The sequence below is a fragment of the Desmodus rotundus genome, chromosome 4, assembly GCF_022682495.2.
Source record: "Desmodus rotundus isolate HL8 chromosome 4, HLdesRot8A.1, whole genome shotgun sequence".
In the NCBI taxonomy this organism is placed as follows: Eukaryota; Metazoa; Chordata; class Mammalia; order Chiroptera; family Phyllostomidae; genus Desmodus; species Desmodus rotundus.
Genome location: NC_071390.1, coordinates 40,905,266 through 40,927,355, shown reverse-complemented (window position 1 = coordinate 40,927,355; position 22,090 = coordinate 40,905,266). Strand labels below are relative to the sequence as shown.

Genomic DNA, 22,090 nt, shown 5'->3' with positions numbered 1-22,090 from the left:
CTAACTTTATGTCATCTAACTGAGAAGGATGACATTTAAGGATCAGGTTATGTCACCATTAAGATTGTACATGTGCCCAAAACCTGAGAGTGAACTTCTATATTGATTGTGGTAATTTGTCTGTTTACTAGTGACATCATGAAGGCCATACTCATTGCAGTGAGTGAGGACAGTGCAGTGAAGAAGATAGAATAAATCAGTGCTTTTTAAGAATGGTTTGGAAAGAAAAGTATAAGCAGAAGAGAAAAATCTATAAACAAGATATTGTTTAAAGTGTATATTGGACAGAGTAACAGCCTAGTGAAGACCACAGAGAGCATTACCAAGAGATGGGGTATTTGTTCTTTAAAGGAAAGCAGGACACTTTTCATTTATTTATTCATTCATTCATACATTCATTCTTTCATTCTTTTTTATGCTAAGCCAAGATATGCTTTATTACTTTTAGATAGAGAGAAAAGGAGAAAAAGAGAGAGAAGCATCAATCAATTGCCTCTCATCTGTGCCCTGACCGGATATCTAACCCCACAAACTTTGGTCTACAGGACAACTCTCCAACCAGCTGAACCACCCAGCCAGGGCAGGGGCCCCCTTTTTTAAAAAAAAGAAAGGAAGGAAGGAAGGAAGGAAGGAAGGAAGGAAGGAAGGAAGGAAGGAAGAGAAAGAAAGAAAGAAAGAAAGAAAGAAAGAAAGAAAGAAAGAAAGAAAGAAAGAAAGAAAGAAAGAAAGAAAGAAAGAAAGAAAAAGAAAGAAAAGTATGAGGATCTACAAAAAGATCAGTGGTGTGAGTAGTGAGCTCATTTTCTGATAAATGTGACTTAGGAAGAGAATCAGAGGAATTTTAATACAGTCAATATGAAAATTTTGAAATGGACTTGTCTGGAGACACACAAAGAAAAGCCAGTGGGCACCAGGCGCACTTGAGTCTGATCAGCATGGCCTGCAGCGGATGCACAGAGCTCATTACACAGATGCCTCTCAACAGTACTAAGCAGTGCCCCAAACGAAACAATTATAGATAACTGTTTAAAATTTCCTGTTTAAGTAAAATTACCCAAAACACTCTGAGTGTGTGTCATTCAATGTTGCATAAAAGAATCCCAATTCTTCACAAAGTGCTATATGAACACTTTCATTAGTTGTCTTTTTTGAAACTTGTCTAAAGGATCCAGTCTGTGTGTAAAAAAATCTTGGTTAGTTCTCTTAAAGTGCACTAAGTGTTTGAGGTTTAATGCTCTAGAATGGCATTCAGTTTCTTGGAGTAGTAATTTACTACGTAGCAGTGGGGGGTGCTATCTCCCCTACCCAGGAAAGTGAACTGGAGCAAAGAATTAAGGTACTTGTCCATATTCAAAAAGATTATTATAGAACTGTGGCAGCAGAGCTAGAGAACATGGGGCAAAGTACCACATAAAAAAAGAAAAGTGAGTTTCCCTTTGATAATATATTATTTCCAATTGGCTAATAAAAAGGAAAATGGCATATAAAAAGCATGCAATTTGCTAATTAGATCAGCATGATCTCCACAGTGTTCTCTAAAAGTAGTCAATACTTTGGGCTATTTAAATCCATTTAGACCTTTTTGAAAAGAAATAAATGGAGAGCATACTTTCAATGGTAGATATAGCTTTCTTTTTTTTATCTAGGACAAAGGATTTTTCTCATACTTACCAAACATCTTGTCTTCAAGTAACCAGCTCTTCTGTCTGCTAAAATGATTCATGTTTAATGACTTTTGAAATGACTCAAAAAACTCAATTCAATTGTGATCCCCTACCCCAGCTTTTACAAAAGCAGGGAAATTGTTTTAATATTTTGAAAGACATCCATTAAAATGACTCCGTTTAAAACACTAAGTAGCTTCAGGACATTTTCAGTGCTACACAAAATATTCCAACCACGAAAATATTCAACTAACTACTAATATGCAGGAGTTCATTAACTTCAAAGATATTCCCATCATATAGAAGTCTAGTATAGCAGCCAGAATACCTCTGAATAGTCAGTAGATACTTCTTTTTATTTACTTCAGTTTCTATAAAAATGAATAGAACACATTTACTACCCTAAGCATATAATTAAAAAATAATTTTATCAGTACAAGGAGAGTGTATAAATCAGAACTGAACTGTAAAAAGTTGCAGCATAAATGTAATATAAAACTTTTGCACAAATTTAATGTATCTAAGAAAACGATTCAGTCGAATTGCTATGAGGTGATAAACATATGCTAGTCAGGTTTGCTGGGGAGTGTTTTTGAGGAAGGAGCAATTTCCATAAGTCATGTGACCAGTAGGTATCGCTTTGGATGTTGAAGTTGTACAGATGTTTCTCTCAATCCCCAAAAGAGGCTAAAACACAAACACACCTAGGGAAGTACAGTGGTACTATGGTTTGCACTCAGAGGAATTAACCACCAAAAATCTGGCTCTTTCCAATTTTAAAGCTTTTCAGGAAGAAAATATTTCCCAAGATACTTATTTACTTTGAAGGATAAATAATGTAAGCTACTTCTCCTGACTTATTTCTCTCAAAGATACTTTTTTCCTTTATATCAAACAATGCTAATAACCAATTCTGTTCAAAGGTAGTGTTAAAAAATAAAATCTTTGATCTAGCTTTTGAGTAGAATTATAAGCACATTAGACTACCAAAATATGTACATTTATTTTCAGCTCACCAAAATTATATATACTGAATTTATGTTTTTAGTATATTTAGAAGCAGATACTCAGAAACCCACAAGAGAAAAAAATTTTATATAGCTTTTCATTTGTCATTCAGTACAGAAAAAAGACGATTATCATAGTTTTTGGAAGCACAGAATTGCTGGTGTGAATTGTCCTCTGCTGGTGTCATATAAAGCAAAGAAAAGCTCATTTCAGTAAATAATCTTTAAAACTGAAAACAGGAAATTCCAGCCTTTTATATTTGCATTTTTACTTATACTGTTACATCTTACATCAAGCAAAAGGGAAAACAATTAAAAATGATAATTGTTTCTGTCTTCCTAGATCTATGAGACCAAATATGCCAACTCTAGTGTGAGTAAGTAGCCCAGAAGGAACAAAAGGATGGAAAGCATAAGGGTACAAGACTGAAAAGAAAGCCCCTAAGAAAGGAAGAATTTATTGTTAGCACAGAAGTCTGACTATGATTTGGGTAAGAGCAGTAAATGGAATTTTCTTTGGTCTGCACTGTGTATCAGCTTTCTTCTCCTCCTCCTGAGTTACTGGCTACCTGGGGTAGTGAGATGCTTTGGCAGCAACAAGCTTAGATTCAATCAGATACACAATCAAGATGTCAAAACACTCTCCTGAAGATACAAGAATCGAGATGGTGGGAACAAACGTCCAAAATTGGAACTGGTCCCCAATCAATGTCAGTTCACAAAATTAAACCATGTCTGAATACAGTTTTGAAAATTTTAGTCCTTCTACATGGTGGCTCAATTCACATACTGACCATTTAATCCTCATAGACAATGATATTCATATTGGGATATCCGCTTCTATCTACAATGACAATCAAAAAGTATGTTTTACAAAGCAAGATAAGATCAGAGGGTTGCATCAATGTCAAATGCTGTCTGTGATACGTAGTATTGCATAATTCTACCATTGGAGAAAATAGAATAATGGGTACAGTGATCTCTGTATTACTCTTTATAACTTCATGTAAACTTATAATTAATGAAAATTTCATATAAAATATGAGTTTTCCCCCAAAACAGAGTTTACATGCCTTACCTTTCCCCACTGTGTATGAGAAAAATGCTGATGAGGCAGAGAATGCAGAGATAAGTCAAAAACTGTCTGAGAGTCTGGAGGAAACAGCTACTACATGGCTGTTTTAAAATATAAATAAAGTGTTTCAATAGAACATTGGAGGTATAGTAAGGACAGCAGATTGGGAAACACATGCACTGAAAAGGTAGTTTGTTAGAGTTCCCACAAAGAGGGAACTCCAGGGTAGGGGTGGGGGTGTGTAGAGACACACAAGGAAGCACCCAAGTCCATCAGGAGAAGAGGGATAGGGGAGAATTTGGACATGAAACATTACTGTAGTTTGCTCGGAAAGGAATGGCAAGGCAGGTTCAGCAGGTTTAGAATTGCCTTGCTTGAATAATTCCAGTGGCCTCTGTTACATAGTAGCTGTCCCTAGTTTTCTGGTACCTGGCCCTTTACCTGGAGATTAGGACAGGTGGATAGTGGTCCATTAAGAGTCCGATAAAGGAAGTGGTTATTGTGTGGGCTTTGGATTGATTGGTTTCTATTTGAAGAGCACACCTCTGGGAAGATGTTTCCCAAAGGATCAGGAGTACTATGAGGGAGGAAAGAGGCCAAGACAAAGTGACTCAGTTAAATTATTAGGTTGTCTAGAACCAGGAGTGTCCAGCATATGCATGTAGGGAAGATGCTAAAACATCAAATTTACAGGAGCTTGAAACATGCTTAATGCAATGCCTAAGTGTAAGGCTTAAGCTTTCCTGGAAGCATAGTGATGCTGGCAGTCAGCATGTGCCGAACATATTAAAATAAATTGGTTAACTCTGTATTTCAAGTGGGAATTGGGGGCATTTGCAGAGGCAAAAATTAATTACTTTTATACTAATAGCTACAGAACACGTGGCTGAATCCATTCATTTGCATGAATTTGTCCAGGTAATTGGTTTAGTAGATTAATAATATGTGGTATATTTCCATAGCACTCACAAATTAGCAATTTGTAAATATCTGATTTACAGAAAAATTCTATAAAATTAGGTTTATAAGTTTAATGAACTTAAAAGAATGATTAACACAAATATTAAATATTGAGGGTATAGAAAGCAGAGTGAGGCAAAAGCCTGGGCTGCATAACCATTAGCACCACTTAAACACAGATGCATCATTGCTTTGGGAGCTCGCTTATGAGTTTTTAGGATGTGCTCATTTTTTTCTCCCAGGTTTCTCAGAACTCCACTGCAGAAGCTGATGTCCATCAGGCCTAATATTGTACAAAATTTCACTAGTGTCACAAATTTGTTCCTTCCCCTAGGCCAGTCCCAAGAAAAACTTGCCCTTGGTCTTGGTGATGGAAAAAAAATCCTCTCAGTCTAACCCAGCCATACTCAAAACCTCTTCCTGAAGCCCCCTGGGCCATTCCAAGTTTCTCAGACGGACTTTTGGGTTTTCTAATCCACTCTCTAGCTGAGGCAAACATGTTATTCAGGCCTAAGAAGTGCTAGTTTTGAAAAAGAATTTTAATTCTTCTGTTGACAACAGCTATTTTTGCATACTCTCCCCTGAAATACTCCCCAGGGTTTTTTTGGGGGTGTCAATCATAGAGTCTTAAAGTCAAATGATGACTCCCCTTTAATATTTGTTCACCTTATACAAGGTCCCAACCTTTTAATCTTTGGTCTGCATAGTAGTCACAGAAACATTAATACTTGCAAATTATATAGTTTTGTGAAGATTAAAGGATATAATGTAGGCAAATCACTAAATATAGTATCTGATAAATATTAAGCACTCAAAATTTCATTGTTGTGGCTGTGATTATCTAAACAATCTGGCTACTATGGACTATGGTGTTTCATTATTTTGTTTCTATTTCAAACTTACTATGACATTAATGATTAAAAAATAGGCTTCCAGACAAGATGGAGACATAGGTAAATATGTTTTACTTCCTCATACAACCAAAAGAAGGGTAACAACCAATTTAAAAAACAACACAATCAGAACTGGCAGAAAATTGAACTGTATGGAAGTCCAACGACCAAGGGATTAAAGAAACATTCATCCAGATGGTAGCAGGGATGGAGATGGGCAGCTGAGGCAGAGAGGACACATGGCAAGGTGGCAGCTGGTAGACCAGGCAGTACCACATCCACATGAGGATAAGCCTGAAGAAAGAACTGGGCAGCAAGACAGACTATGCATCCCAGGGTTCTAGTGACAGGAAAATAAAACCTCAAAGCCTCTGGCTGTAAAAACCTGAGGGGGCTGTGTTGGCAGAAGAAATTGCCAGTGTCATAGGGGAATCCATTAGAGGAGCCCACAGGGTCCTAGAATGTACATAAGCCCACCTACCTGGGAATCAGCACCAGGGCAGCAACTAGAAGGGTGTAATTCATATCTGGGAAGTGGGGAAGGCAACTGAAAGTGTGGGGAGACCCAAGCAAGTAGCATTGTCCCCCCTCTGACCCATCCCCCGCATACAGAGCCACAACAGTGGGTTGCCCTGACTTAGTAAATACCTAAGGCTTCACCCTTTACAATGTAACAGGTGCGCTGTGACAAAGAAATATGGCCCAAATGAAAAAACAGATTAAAACTCCTGAACAAGAACTAAGTGACAAGAAGATAGCCAACTTATCAGATGCAGAGTTCAAAACACTGGTAATCAGGATGCTCACAGAAATAATTTAGTATCACTGCAAAATAAAGGAAGAAGTGAAAGCTATACAAAGTGAAATAAAGAAAAGTATACAAGGAACCAACAGTGAAGGGAAGTAAACCAGAGCACAAATCAGCGATTTGGAACAAAAGGAAGAAATAAACATTCAATCAGAACAGAATGAAGAAACAAGAATTCAAACAAATGAGGAGAGGATTAGGAACCTCTGGGACAACTTTAAACATTCTAACATCTGAATTATAGGGATGCCAGCAGGAGAAGAAAAGTAAGAAATTGACAACTTATTTGAAAAAATAAGATAAGAAAACTTCCCCAAACTGATGAGTGAAATAGACATAAAAGTTCAGGAAGCTCATAGAGTCCCAAACAAGTTGGAGACAAAGAGGAACACAGGGAGAAGTCATAATTAAATTGCCAAAGATTAAAGATAAGGAAGAATCTTAAAAGCAGCAAGGGAAAAGCAAAGAGTTACCTACAAATGAGTTCTCACAAGACTATCAGCTGATTTCTCAAAAGAACCCTCACAGGCAAGAAGGGACTGGAAAGAAGTGTTCAAAGTCATGAAAAGCAAGGTCCTACAACCTAGTTTACTCTATCCAGCAAAGATATCATTTAGAATGGAAGGGTAGATAAAGTGCGTCCCAGATAAAGCAAAGTTAGAGTTCATCATCAAGCCCTTATTATGTGAAATGTTAAAGGGGCTTATCTAAGAAAAAGAAGATCAAAACTATGAACAGTGAAATGACAACAAACTTACAACTATCAACAACTGAACCTAAAAATCAAAAACAAAACCAAAAACAAACTAAACAAACAATGAGAATAGGAACAGAATTACAGAAATGGAGATCACATGGGAAGTTACCAGTAGGGAGGGAGAGGGGGGAGATTTGGGGAAAAGGTATAGGGAATACGTAGCATAACTCCTTGAAGCATTGTACAAAGAGTAGCCCTAGGAAAACAGATTGAAATTTCAATGGAAGAAGCCCCACAGTAAAAAAACAACATTAAAATGATGGTATTTGACATAATCGGGTATTCACTGCTTAAGGACAGCAAAAGATAAAACACAGAAGGACCATAAATGCCCAGAGCTCATTATCTCCAACAGTAAATAGAAATATCGCTGCACAGAAAACAAATGAGAAAACAGCTGAGGTGGGCAGGAGGTAGGAAGAGAGGTATTCTGAGAGTTCCAGATGACTTTCACTTCCCTAACTGTGAGCTCTTAAAGGAGGCACCAAAACAATCTGTTATGCACATTTCCTTTTTCTTTTAGAAAGTAGAAGGTCCCACTAGAATAGAAGAAAGGGAATGAGAAGTCAAACTGAGTGGCCCCTCCTTGAGGGGCATCACTGTGTTTAAGGAACCATCTGAAACCCAAGGACGTTGCAGATGACATGAAGAGGTAATGATAGTGCTAAGGAAATGCAAATTTCCGACAAATATTTTATTCAAATATAATGGTAATAAAAATTCTTAGAAGTATAGAAACTATGAGCATTTCTTCCTATTAAAAAAATAAAAACAAAATGAAAAACACTACTTAAGGAAGGAATTCCACCAGCCAAATTAAGAGGATCTTAGCAGAAACTCGAGGAGTAAGTATCAAACTTAAATGCAACAAAAATAATGGCTAAACAACTCTGAGAAGTGAGAAATATAATACACAATTGAAGTTTAAAATCTTAATAATATAAAGCTTAAAATGCAATATTAATTGAGAAGTAAAGGTGGAGAAGAATGTGAGTAAATATAATTTAATTTTAATATGCCTGGTTTGGCTTTTACAAATTCTTATATAAATTGGCTTACGCAATGAAAATATTATCTCATATGCCTGAATTCAAGAGTTAGTGAAGCCTCCAAACATTGTAGAACCTGCACCTCAATAATGTTATCAAAGACCCAGGATATTTTTGTCTATTAGACAATCTTCAGCATTGGCTTAATTCCAAGTCTACATCTGTTTATAATTGTAAGTAGCCTTTGAGAAGCCATTAAGTAAGTCTTCTACCTCCTAGTGCCTCCCACCACCACTACCACCACATTTGACAGTAGAGAGTCAGAGCAAGTCTTTCCCACAACCGTGAAATATTAATCCTTTCTTTCAATGAGATTGGGGTGTTTCATCTGCTCACTATCATACTAATAATTGCCATCAAAAGTACAGGCATTTGCTGACTAGCACATATAGACTAGAAGGTTCAATACCTGAGTGCAGACACAGCATCCTCTGGGCCATATTGCTGTGAGGAGCAAGGGCATATACCCGCATGTACAAAACAGGTATCTGTTGGGAAAGCAGAAGAGAAGAGGGAATGGAGAATGTGAAATGGATACTGGATAGGAAACCCATAGTTTCAAGAGGATAAGAGAAAAGGTTGATATACAAGAAACAAATTTCAGTATATGTGATTTAAAGTCATAAGTATACTAAACAAATCATTTGTAATAAGGAAGAAAATATCCAATAAAAAATGTCAAGCTAAGAAAGAAATGGAAGTAATAGGAAATATTAGTTTTAGCTTTTTCATTTTTCAAAGTTGCAAATAAATACCAATTAAAGATGTTCATCGACTAGGGTAAGTGATATATAAAGTTAATTTTAATAGAGTTAAAAAGATAAACAATTAAAATAATTAAAACAGACCATTCCATACTACCAGAAGATAAATACATAAACAAATCAAGGAATCAAAAACATAATCAAAATTAAAAAATAAGAAAAAAAGGAAAGTTCAAAAGAATAAATACATAGTGACAGAATTAACACCTGATGTGATCATTAATTTTATGTGTCAACTTGATTAGGCTAAGGGATGCCCAGATAGCTGGTAAGAAATAAAAGCAAAGGAGGGGAAATTTGCTCCTGATTGAACTAAGACTTCAGTCCTTGCACATTGGCACTTCTGGTTCTCAGGCTTTTGGACTCAGAGAGGGAGGCCTTCAGGCGCAGACTGCATCACACTACGAGCTTTCCTGATTCTCCAACTGGCAGAAAGCTCATCGTGGGACTTCTTGGACTTCCTAATCATGTAAGTCATCTTCTATAATACACCTCCATATATGTGATATCTGCATCTTTTATACCTACATATCGATGTCCATATCTATTTCCCTTTATTCTGTTTATCTGGAGAACCCTGAGTTACTATTGCAACAACAAACAATTATTAAATGTTTTTACCTAATTAAAAGAAAGTCACAAGTATCCACAAAAGTACAAAGAAAAACTAAAGGAAATTATTTGCTAAAAGAGATATGTATAAACCAGATGATTGAGAAAAACAGAAAAGAAAGAGACTTGCCAGACAAATACTGAGATTTTAGGCAAAGTTATGATATTAACATAAAACTCTAATATATAAAATTTTAAGACACATAATATATAAAATTTTAAGAGATTTACTTTATAGCAATAATGCATTTAATCCAGAATATGTACAACTGTCATAAATGCACAAGCATATTTATCAATACATTCATAAAACATAAATCACAGAAATTCAAGATTAACTGAATGTAACAGAAAATGAATAATAGGAAAATGTACATTATAACTGTCGGCTCATAAGAAATTAATGTTAAAAATAAATAAGGATCGCATTACATTAAAAAATAACTCAAAATGAATCAAAAATTTAAATATATGCATTAGATTGGGAAAATATTTTTAATATATTTTTAAAGATTTATTTATTTATTTTTCAGAGAGAGGGGAAGGGAAGGACAAAGAAAGGGCAGGAAACACTAATGTGTGGTTGCTTCTCATGCGCCCCCTACTGGGGACCTGGCCTGCAACCCAGCCATGTGCCCTGACTGGGTATTGAACCAGCAACCCTTTGATTTGCAGGCCAGCACTCAGCCCACTGAGTCACACCAGCCAAGATAAGGAAATATTTTTAAAAGATGTGGCAGAAATACAGTTTATTGTACATGCCTAATTTACAAAAGGCTTATACAAATGAATTAGAAAAATATAACCAAAGTAAAAAACAGGCAAAATGTAGACACAAGAGATATTGCCTAGAAAAAAATACAGATGGCCAAAGAATTGAATATTATTTTTCAACCAAGAGATTAGATGACACCTTATTTTATCAATGAAGTATGTAATTTTATGTTTATATATATTTGATAAAGTAAAAAATTAGGACAAATTTTCAAAAATTAGTGACAATGCCTATCAAAATGTGTGCATCTTTTTGAATATGTTAAAAATTGACCCTAAATACACAATAACAAAATTTTGCCAAGAAAAAAGATTCAAGGTATCCTTGGATCCATATGTACAAGCACACAGAAGGGCTCTTGAGCAAAAACGTAATCCCAACAAATAGATTTGAGCTATATATTTAAGATAAACTAATATATAAACTATTTTTAAATAAAATGGCTTGGAGTGTACTGATAAGAAAATACTTCCCTGCATGTTATGGAGGAAAAATTGCCAGATGCAGAACTATGTGTAGAGCCTGATTACTTTTGAGTAAATCATAGTAAAATACTATCTAAATTGATGTACATGTGGAAATTTTTGCTCTTGAATAAAACAGGAAAAAAAAAAGGATTCCTTGGAGGAAGAGACTTGGGATGCAGGGAACTGAGGCTCTCCGTGAGCACGTGTATGTGCGTGTGTGTTTGTGGGTATGTGAATATGGTGGAAACAACAATACACAGAGACAGCACTCTGAGATGGCTTGACAACCCGCAACCCAACTACTTCAAAGGGAATCCCGAGTATAGAGTCAAGGACAGTTACATGACATTCGGCTAAAGAAAACGCAGTGTGAACTCTAGGCTTCCCCATGACAATTAAGGGGCGGGGGAGTGTATGAAGGTAGTTGCATCTAGATCTCAAAGGGAAGGGGGAATCAAATGATATTTGTCCACACTACATCAACTTATACTGTTCATTCTGTGTTCTGTAATTATATAAATTCTCTGGCTTACATTCCATGTCTCTTCCTACCTATAACCTTTACCTAGAGCTAGCTGCATTGGCAGCAATAAATACCTTATATTCATTGTCATGTGCTCACAGATTCCCATGTCTCTGAATTCCTTTCTTCTTTTTCTTTTCTTTTTTTTTTTCCCAATGGGATTAAATGCTGTTCTTCTCTGAGAATCAGCTTAAGCCTTGATAACTGTATAAACTTGAACATAAGTGAGCAATTCTCTTCAGCTATGTAAGCCTCAGAATATTTCCCTTAAATTAAAGGGATTGAATTTCATGTGTCTTAGTTCTAAAATTCCATGAACTTATGTTATATAAGTCCCAACCACAGTTTCATGGATTTGGCTCTCTTACTCATGCTCAATATTATTCTAGCAAATAAAATAACTTTGAGATTAAGTCCTGTATACAAAGTTGTCTAACTGGCAAACAGTACAGAAAGATAAATAACTTTAATACCCTTTGCTTTATCAAAATATCACTTTCTTATTGTTTAATAAATGCTTGAAATCATATAATCAATAATATAGTGACAGACACACACAACTTTGTAGTAATAGTAGACAAAACTAAACAATTTAGAAAGAATTCCTAAATTTTTAAAAAAAAAACAGAAACAATATATTTATACTAACATCCAAAAGTAAATTATGTGTGAATGTGCCCACATGTGCCATATGTAATTTTTTTTAGATACTCTAATTTTTTCTGAGCTATAAATTTCTTTTCCTACCATTTCTTTCTATTTTTGAGTCCAGGTAAAAAATATCATATCTCTGCATTTAAGTACTGGAAAGCTCAGCCTTGACTATGCTAGAAAGTCCTGATCAGTATTAATTTTTTAAATAGTAGTAACTCAACAGAAGAAACAGCATTTGTTTTTAAAAAATCACTTCATAATAGTATTTTATATTGGGAGATATTTCCTGAAATAAATTAGAGCCTATCAATTACTTTAGACTGATTCCAAATGTTCACAAAAGAATAGTTTTTCTAATCCAAAGAAAATTGCTATTTCCAAATCAGAAGATAACAAAATTTGGTAATATGAAAAAAATCCACATGAATTATTATCCAATTTGAGGATAATAATAAGGATGTCAAAGAAATGTAATATAAATTTATGTCCAAATTTTTATTTAATTTACAATATATCACAGGTAAAGAATAAATGGCTACTAGAAAAAACTTACCTATGCACATAAAATAATCACTTTTATTCAAAATATGCAAACAAACATCAACCTCGGGCAGCATTGTCTGACTATTCAAAATGCCATAATATGTGGCCAATGGTTATTAGAAGGCATCAAAATTAAGAAAATAGGGGGATAGGGAGAGGTTGGTAAAGGGGTACAAGCTTTCAGCTATAAGATGAATAAGGTCTGAGGGTCTAATATATAACGTGGTGACTATAATTGATAACATTGTATTGTATAATGAAATTTAATTAGGAAATAGAACTTAAATATTTCCACTGACAAAAAGCAAATATGTGAAGTGATGTATGTGCTAACTAACTAGATGGGTAGAATTCCTTCACAATGTATTTGCATATCAGATCACCATGAGGAACAATTTTTCATGTCAATTATACTTCGATAAAGCCAAAATTTTAAATAGGAAAAAGAAAAATAAGAATAGCAGGCACTATACATTTTATTGAGAAACAAGTACCATTTGTACATGTCATATTTAACATTCTTCTTATATTAAAACCTATGTTGAATGAAATTATAACTCTAAAATTATTAGGCTAATTTGCCAGTGAAATGAGGTAATATATGTCCACTTTTTTGGAGTGTCTTTTTAGAATCACCCTTGAGATTTGCATGTATATGAATTCTCCAAACTCTGTGGGATTAGAAAGCTCCTTTATAATCAATAAAGTAATTGAATCAGTTTATTTGGACATCAAAGCACTGTTTGGAAAAGACGTATCTCAATCAATGTGAATTTGTAAGTACATAATAGGACAACAATATTTTAAAAGGAAAACACAGTAAAAAACCACAGGATTACTCATTATTTCAGGGGCTTGTAAGCATAGTGTTTGGTAGACAAACCTCTTAATTTAAAAGGCAATGAAATAGTGAGGAGTCTGCAAAGATGGCAGAGTAGAACACACTATCTCTCTCTTTCAGGAACCTACCCGTCTTTGCACCTAGACAACAATTACTCTGACAAATCTGCCTGGTGTAACTATTCTGCAATTCTGGAGTACTGGGGTAAGGGATGCACTCAAAACCAAAGCAGACCCACTTGAAGAAAAAAATAAAACTAAGTCTACCAAGACCAAAAGATCTGTCAATAAACTAATTATCTGTCAGAATATCACTCAATACTATTTATGAAACAACTTAATCCAGATTCCTTCAAAGGACCACACAATGTCCAGTGTGCAACAACAAAAAAACTGCTGGAGATAAATGAAATAGGGAAATGTGACTCACATTCAGGGAAAAAGTGGTCAGCAGAACACACCAGTCTCCAAGATGATCCAGATGTTGGAATTGAGGGACAAGTGTCCTAAGGACCTAGTCTCCTTGAACGCTGTGTTAGTGCCATCCAGATATGGGTGCTTAACGTTAAAATAAAGATAGTAATAATTAAACAAGTGTGTACTTACTGAGTTTGCTATATGTTAAGTATTGTGCAAAGTGTTAAAATTGCTATACATTATATCGTCGAATCCTCATAAAAACCCTACATGATAGGCACTATTATTTGCCCTTTATTACAAATAGAAAATGTAAAATTCAGAGAGGTTAAGTAAACAACCCAATTCTGAAGTATATGAAGAAATTAGGCATCTACATATAAGTATATATATTATACAGAGATAAAATTATGTATTTGATGAAGAAAATTTCATGATGCTCTGAGACATCCAGTACTAGAAATGTTGATGGCTAAACAGCAAATTCATTATTATGACACCAGTTTGTCTTTTTGTTTCCAAAGTAGAAGGAAAACTAACCTGTTGAAGCAGACTTTTTGTCGTATGGGTCATACAGCTACTGCGGAAGAGGTAACACGCAGACTGTTACGTCACTCCGAGTAATAAAAAATGTGGTTGCAAGGGCAATAAAATGCACCAAGTCTACAGCTAATATTGCAAATGAATTTTCATTTTACTGATATCTACCTAAAGTTCTTGAAATCTCACTAGTCAAAAACATTGAATCTTGGGTGAAAAATGGCAGAGAACAAATGATAATAAATTCCTGTGAACTAAAATATAATGAATATATCAGACATACAAATACTTAAATGTCTCAATTATCTTTAGTAAAGAGGTTATAAATACATGTCATGAAAATACAAATACGTCCTTATTCACTCTCCTCTGTGAAGTTCTTAAAATGAAATATCTCCCTACAGCCTTTGGCAAACAAGCTAACAGCAGTGATTTAAAAGAAGTTTTTAAATTTATCTTTACAAGAGGGCAGAAGCGGCCATGTCTGTGTTAAGATGGCAAGTTTAAATATACCAGGTGTGTGTTCAAACTCCCGTACTCCTGCTCGTATACATTGATTTAAGAAGATGGCAATGGCATAGAAAAGCAGGTGGGATGTGTGCGGGAGGTCAAAGAAAGGGGGCAGGCCTGCACTGAGGCTCTTCTCACCTCCCCAGATTTTGCACCTCCACTTTCCATAGGACGCTACTTCTTTTGAGGTAAACCATTTTTTAAAATTTTTATTTATTTATTTTTAGAGAGAGGGGAAGGGAAGGAGAAAGAAAGAGAGAGAAACGTCAATGTGTGGTTGCCTCTCGCACATCCCCTACTGGGGACCTGGCCCACAACCCAGGCACGTGGCCTGACTGGGAATCGAACCAGTGACCCTTTGGTTCTCAGGCTGGCACTCAGTCCACTGAACTATACTAGCCAGGTGAGGGAAACTTTTAAAGCATTATACCAAATGTCATTTCTGCCCATCAAAGTTTTTGTTGTTGGTGTTGTTTGGAAAGATAATTTTCTCATGAAAAACATAATTGTCTAATCAAAATAACTCTCCTAATAACTAACTTATCTAATGCCTACTATTTGTAAAAATATTGTGCTAAATGCTTTAATGCATTACCCAATATAATCCTCACAACATTGTGCCATTGAAGTACAATATAATGAGGCTTGGAGAGGTTAGAGGAGTTACCCTTAGACTCAGAGCTAGTGAGTGTTATTACAAAATTTGATCTCAGTTCTAACCCAAAGCCCATGGTTCTGATAACTACTACCTTTCAATAATAAGCCTTTTTCTTGCAGAAATGAATTTGCACCATTAAGATTCATGAGTATGCATTTGGTCCAGCATATAAAAATAGTTAAAAGAGCTAACACCATCAAAGATACCTTTTAATAGTTTGTCAAATAACATTTTCTTTGAGTAAATAATGTTTTGCCTTGGACAGTGTAAATGCTTTATCTTTAAAAAAAGAAAATACTGTTGTCTTCATTTTTTGTCTACTATCAGCCTAGTATTGTTTTAGCCTAAAGATTCTCCTCAAGCAGATAATTAGTATTATCAGTCAACACTTCGAAATGTTATTTAAAAATAAAATATTTCACAATATATAACTGTTTGAGGAAGAGCAGATTAACAATTGAAGAAGTCTGGAGGCAAAGAAGTAATCTGAAACCATTATTAGAAGAATCCGCATGGCTTCTACAATAGGCATATCTGAAATAAGATAAAAGCATTAGGGTATTTGTCTTTAAATATTTTTCCCCAAGATACCATGTTTCTAACTTCTCTACGGTATACTACTGTGAATTTGTTAATCCTTCCATCATTTGCTATTATCTTTTTAAAAATATGTTTATAAATATAAATTAAATTAAATAATTGCTCAATTGTATTTTAAATGATAATGGGTAACAATTACTGTACTATTAAAATATCATAAAAATACCAAAATACATTATAAATTGGTGACTAATTATTAACAAAAATAAGAGCAGCATTTTAAAGGTTTATTTATAGTCTTGTAGAAGGATTTTGGATTTGTTTTAATTCTATTTAACTTAAATAAACATTATTTTCTTTCCAGTTCTTCACACAATAGAATTTGACCCCATATTTATATTATCATTTTTCCAATAGATTTTCTGAACTTAGATTTTTTGTTTCCAAGAGTGAATTATTTTGGGTGTAACATGACATTATCTATCATTTATATTACCTTAGAATCTGTCAATCCCTTCCCAATAAAAATTTTACCCAATGTCTCAATCTCCTTCCTGTAGGACTTTGTCTAAAGAGGATGGAGGGGAACACCACCCTTAGATCTTCTAACACAACAAAAGAAAAATACCGAACTGCAGGTCAAATGGAAAAACATAATTAAAAAGACATGAATATTAGGCTTTTCAGCAACTATAATTATCCACTGACGGTCCAAAGTCATTTTACTGGCTCTTTGAAAGGAATTTCTGCTAAGAGTTAATATACTCCTGTATGAAAGAGTAACACTCGATTTATGGGAGTCGTATCAGTCAGCTCAGGCTGTTGTAACAAACTACCATAGACTGGATGGCTTAATCAGAACGATTTTTTTTTCTCACAGATCTGGAGGCAGGAAAGTCTAAGATCCAGGTCTGGCAGCGTTCCGTTTCTGGTGAGAACTTAATTCCTGGCTTGCAGATCTCTTAATTATCATTTTCTCATGTGCTTGCTTTAATCTCTTGTTTTGTACAGTAACATGCTGTGTGGGCTCGTAGCCTAAGAGCAGAAGGCTCTACCATGTAGCCTAGGTGTGCAGCAGGCTCTACTATCTAGGTGTGTATGAAGTGCACTCTGTGATGTCTGCACAAAGACTAAATCTCCTCACGACACCTTTCTCAGAATTGTATCCACATTGTTAAATGGGGCATAACTGTACTTAAAGCTTTTGATCCTCACTTCTTCTTATAAACATATCTGACAGTTTCAAATCTGACACAGGGGATGGGGTGCATAGCTAAGATGATGCTAAATAAACCAGTGCTAAACATGATGTTTAAAAGTCAATGCATGAGTGGCTCACACTGTTGTTGGAAAATTCAACCAGATTTTTTCATGGAGCACTTCCGTACCCATACCCTCTAGGTCTTGGCAAGATTCTGGAATCTCGTAGAATAGCAAGTCCTTGAGAAGGAGCCTCTTTTTTCCCTTAGGCATCCATGCACACATGCTACATGGGTACAGCTAGAAATTACTGGTCCAAAATAATGTCAGTGCCTTCAGATCCCGCAGCTCAAAAGCCTTATGCCACACGGGAGAAACTGGGATCTTTAACAAGATTGAGAAACCTGGTGCTTATGAAACCACCTCTCTAAAAACATCCCAGAAACAATCCCCTTTCAAGCTAAGCATCTTCTTCATATGTTTTCTGGGAAAGTGGTAGAGTTTTCACTCTTCAGGATACCACATAACTCTCTTTTCTCTGTCCTGGGGAAATAGTGTAAAGTGTAAGAAATTTTCTTCCACAAAACCTATTGTTCTCAAGAGACCAAAGTTTGGGGCAAGAAAGACAGTAAGTCTTCAAAGCGCCTTCTACTTTCAGCCCAAATACATTTCTTGAAGTAATAAAGCACAAAACTCGTCTTCTTGAATGGGAAGAAGTGGAAGGGAATGTGCAGAGAAAAATTAATAGCTAAATTGAAAATCAATAACATGTTCAAAACATTTTCATATAGGCTCTAAACTTAAATTGTATGACCAATATTGTTAGTCATATGGGAAACACACATTAAAAACACAAAAAAGATATCTTATATACCCATTTGAGTCAATTATATTAAGAAAAAGAATTAACTGATAATACCAAAAGCTGACAAGGAAGTGAGCAATTGCAATGCATTGTTGGTGGAAAGACAAAAAATATAGTGCAGCAATTTTAGAAACTGCTTTGGAATTTTATAAAGTTAAGCATACACTTACCCAATGACTCAACAACATCAATCCCGAATATTTACTCAAATGACATGAGAAACAATGTTCCTACACAGACCTTTACACAAATGTTTATAGTGGTCTTATCCATAATCACAAACGACTGGGAACAACCCAGATGTCCCTCAACCTGGGGATGCGTAATCAAACTGGAAATCCACAAAATGGAAAACATACTGAAATAGAAAGGAACGGAGTACTGGCACAGGCAATAAAGCAGACTGGCCTCAAAACCATTCATTTCATGAAGGAAGACTCAAAAATGCTACACACTCTATAACTGCATTTATATGGCATTCTGAAAAAGGCAAAACTATAGAAACACAAAGCAGTTCCGTGATTGACAGGGACTGCCAATGGGGAAAGGGACTCCCTACAAAGGGATAAAAGGAATTTGGGAAAAGGATGAAATTATTCTATATCTTGATTGTGGTGGTAATTTCATGGCTGGGCACACATACCAAACTCATAGAGCTATTACTAAAAAGGATGAGTTCTATTACATGTAAATTATATGTTAATATATATATACAATGGGAAAATATAATTATAATGCTGTGTTATGAGAAAATTAGAGGGATTTTGGTTGGTTTTTAAAAAGTTCTATACGCACTCTACACCTTGAGCATCTATGAGTCCATATTGTGGTTCAAAAGTTAGAAGAGTATAGCCGCTGAAAAGCTTGACTGGGACAGTTTTTATTCACACTTACGTCCCAACCGTATGCAGGTGCGTCTCTCAAAGATGTTTCTCTTAAAATTTTTTACAACCCTTTCAAAATCATGTTAGAGCAGAAGTCCCTCAAGTTCTCTTACCAAAAAAGGAAATGCATTAATGGAAAACTAATGGTGTCTTCTAGAAATATGCAATGTAGGAGAAAGAATCAATTCATTTGCTTTAATTATGAAAATTAAGGATAAAGCTGTTTTTGTCTCACAGAACATCTTCCCCATCATCAGAAGATTTCAGTGATTGTTCTTTAATTTAGTTAGAAGCTTTAAGGGTGCATATTACTAAAAATGGAAGGGAGGAAAGAAGGAAGGGAGGGAAGGACGGAGGACTAAGAACCTATACAGAATTTTTTTCAGGAGGCATCTTCTGCAAACCTAAGGAAGATCCCAGATGCTGGGAAACTAGAGCTTAAAAAACATTAACAGATTTGCTTTTCACAGGCAGCACTTGTTGAAATATTTGAATAAGCATATTTTGCTGTGCTCAAACACTGGCCAAATTCAAATATGTGGTGAGCCACTGTTGAAGGTATAAGTATGAGATAGCTAAAACCAAAGAAAACACTTGTTCTATTTTCCATTAGTAATCTTTTAATGATGAAAACAATTATGAAATAAATCTAAGAAGTTAAAATATTTTATTTTATTTTTAAAGATTTTATTTATTTTTAGATAGGGGGAAGGGAGGGAGAAAGAGAGGGAGATAAACATCAATGTGTGAGAGATATATCGATTAGTTGCCTGTCCCTCACCCCCAACTAGGGACTTGGTTGGCAACCCAGGCTTGTGCCCTGACTGGGTATCAAACCCTTGACCTTTTGGTTTGCAGGCCAGCATTCAATCCACTGAGCCACACCAGAAATTAAAATATTTTAAATAACTTAGCTAAGGCTTAAGTGATGAAAAAAATTAAAGAAGTGATTCAAATAGTCATTAAGTTATAACTATTATAATAATACCATTATAATTTAATTCAGTTAATTTATCAACTGCATCCTGAGCCAAATTATGTCCTCCTAATGGAATATAAAGTTAAAAATCTAATGTTACATAATTAAGTTACGAAATGGATATACATTTAAATAATCCCATATAACATTTGAAGTTTTTCACTGTATTTTAAATACTCAGTTTTTCATGAATTTTATTCAATTATCACTTTGCTAGAAGAACATAGGGTAATTTCTTTTATTTTCCACCTTTTAAACAATCAGTGACATACCCTTTATTTCAGAATTGGACTACCTCTTTAGTCCCACACATTCTTTCAAAGCCAGTTTGATTAAATCAATTCATTGTGCTTTTCCTCCTATGATTACCCTGCCTTTTAAATTTGTATATGCTTAAATATTCCAAGTATTCTTTAACTTATTTTTAACAATAGACAGCTGGCCCTGCTTTTACTATATTTTAATTATACAGATTACTCTTCTTTATGTTCTTTTTCAAGGAAGATACAAACAGTTAAGAAGCCATCATTTTAACAGTGCCATTATGTTCATGAATCTCCTCATTTAGAAACCTGGTTACTTTTCCTTTCTGCAGAGTAAAAATTTCAAAGTTGTTAATTATTCTCATCTACTTTTATCTCATTTTATTTTGTTTTTGACAATGAACTTTCATAAATATACAAATATTTAGTTTTGTCTTCCTTAGATTTCTCAAATCTATGTGGCACTATTTGAAAGGCCAGAAAAGCCCCTTTCAGGCCCCCTTGATCAGGGCTAGCTATCTCTTTCCTTGAGCCTGTCAGGCATCATTAACTTGTTTCTCTGAGTCTCTATGCACAAGACTGGAGCGATTACTAGAATCATCCCCTATGCAGGTGTTTTAAAAACTTTCACAAACAGAACATACAAGACACAAACGCCTGGACCCTGAACCCAAGATAACAACAAGACAAACCGAAGCCTGCACACTCAGCCTGAAACCTCCTGTTTTACAACTAATTGCCATGACTACCCAGCTGCAGCCCCACCCCTTTATCACCCAAATAAAACTGACAGCCCCAACATTTTGCTACTGGTGTATCTCTTCACACCCAGTCCCTTTCCTCTGTTGGAAAATTAATAAAACTTTGCTATCTGCATTTTCTTCTTTGTGAATTCTTTCACAGCCCATAGCACCGGCCATACTAACAATATCCACAGTCAATTTTTCTCATGTAATTTCACTTATAATCCAAGGCAACACTATCAATCTACTTGCCTCTTGAGAGACATTTCTCTCTAACCAAAAATGAATCACACTGTGAAGCAGGAATCACACTGGAGAACTTAATCATTAAAATTATCTCTACTATAGTTATTAAATTTCTAGGAAGAAAGAAGAGGACAACAAAGTTCAGAAAGAAAAAGTTGAGATATTAGTAAAATGGTTTGGGTTTCCTGGAGAGGCTCAACACATTAGAGTATTTGTTTGCTTTAAGCGCCACAGCCCACTACTGTGCTCTGCCCTAAGCAGCCCTTTGTGTCCATCCCACTGTGTACATGGTGATGCCTAACACAAAAGTTGGTTCTCAATAAACGGAGGTAAGGAATCCAAAGGAACCACACACCAAGGCACATCAAAATTACATTACTCAAGATTGAAGATAAGGAGAGAATCTTAAAAGCAATGAGAGAAAAGGAGACAGTTACCTACAAAGGAGTTCCCATAAGACTGTCAGCTGATTTCTCAAAAGAGACCTTACAGTCAAGAAGGGGCTGGCAAGAAGTATTCCAAGTCATGAAAGGCAAGGACCTACATCCAAGATTACTGTATCCAGCAAAGCTATCATTTAGAATGGAAGGGAAGATAAAGTGCTTCTCAGATAAGGTCAAGTTAAAGGAGTTCATCATCATCAAGCCCTTATTAAATCAAATGTTAAAGGGACTTCCCTAAGAAAAAGAAGATGATCAAAAATATGAATAATAGGACCTCCAGCCAAGATGGAGGTATGGTAGATACACTTTGCCTCCTTGCAAAACCAAAAGAAGAACAACAAAATTTAAAAACAAAAAATAACCAGAACTGCCAGAAAATTGAACTGTATGGAAGTCTAACAACCAAGGAGT

The 22,090-nt window shown here is 35.2% G+C and overlaps 1 long non-coding RNA gene across 1 annotated transcript in view; it reads right to left on the bottom strand.

The window, feature by feature from the left end:
• Positions 1-22,090, bottom strand: part of LOC123479802 (uncharacterized) — a 62,324-nt gene that overhangs the window by 21,974 nt on the left and 18,260 nt on the right. The window contains exon 2 of the long non-coding RNA XR_006655551.2: positions 8,623-8,701. This is a non-coding gene — a long non-coding RNA (uncharacterized lncRNA). The remainder of the gene's footprint in view (positions 1-8,622; positions 8,702-22,090) is intronic.